Source organism: Embiotoca jacksoni, unplaced genomic scaffold (genome assembly GCF_022577435.1).
Source record: "Embiotoca jacksoni isolate LCO1_2020_lvr unplaced genomic scaffold, fEmbJac1.0.p SCAF_10, whole genome shotgun sequence".
Classification (NCBI taxonomy): domain Eukaryota; kingdom Metazoa; phylum Chordata; class Actinopteri; family Embiotocidae; genus Embiotoca; species Embiotoca jacksoni.
Genome location: NW_027185230.1, coordinates 11,936,198 through 11,937,303, shown reverse-complemented (window position 1 = coordinate 11,937,303; position 1,106 = coordinate 11,936,198).

The following is a 1,106-nucleotide window of genomic DNA, read 5'->3' as shown; positions in this document are numbered from 1 at the left end:
GGGAAAAAAAAACAACAGAATACCACCAGACTTTGTCCTTAAAAATACAACATTAATTCGTGCTTTTCTGCATTTATCTGACACATGTAATGTTGATTAAGTGCTTTGTGTTCCAGGAGGTTTGTATTTTCTCCCATTTGAGCACAAAGAAACACATAAACATTCTCATTATACTGCTACCACTCGCAACTCAATCGTGGCCCCCCGTGGAGAAAAGCCTGGTGGCAATTAGGATGGATCGGCTCGAATGTTCCCCCCCTCTGAGTCTTTTTTGTTTAGTTTTTCTCCTCTTCTTCAAGGTCGTTCTGCATTTTCTTTGTTTCTCTGCCTCCTGCAGATCAGGTTTATGGATGAGATTAAAGCTTATAATGTGGAAAAACAGGCCTGTTTTTATAAGTTCTATCAAATTAATGAGGAAACTTTGACATTAGAACAGGTCTCCAGTCAGTCTGAAATTGTATTCACAGTTTTTATTGAGAAAACAACTAACAAAAAGAAAAATCTGTTTATTGACACATTTATTGTAGGAATCTTTTTTTTAAATTACAGAAACAAGGCGTGAGTCACTTTGTTTGTTTAATTCTTAATGCTTTCATTTAATTTTTTATGAAACAAAACAACCAGGACTTAATTCAAATGTTTTATTAAAATGTCCCTCCAGGACTTCATGGAGGGGTTTTATTTTTCAAAAATTGGGAGGTAATTTGTGGAATTTTTGGTTAAAAAAAAAAACGTTTTGCAAATAAAAGTAGGCAGAAATTGCAAGTTGAGGAAAAAAAATCTTTGATTATTTTTTTTTACCAACACCCTAATAAGGAGTAATATGTAATGACTTCTTGTGATAAAAATCATGCCGTCATACCAGGACCTGACTTTTATTTTAACAGACTTAAAAAAAGAAAAAAAAGGAGCAAACTTGTCCTATAAAGTGCTTTTTTTTGTTTGTTTGTTTGTTATCTGAGTTATGTCGATGTGATCAGGTGACTAAAGGCTCCTCTTCATGACTTTCTCTTTCTGAGACGATTCATCCTTCTTCCTGCAAAACGTCTTCCAGTTTCCTTCCGTTAAACACACACTCGGCTTCCCCGGGAAACAAAAGAGGGATT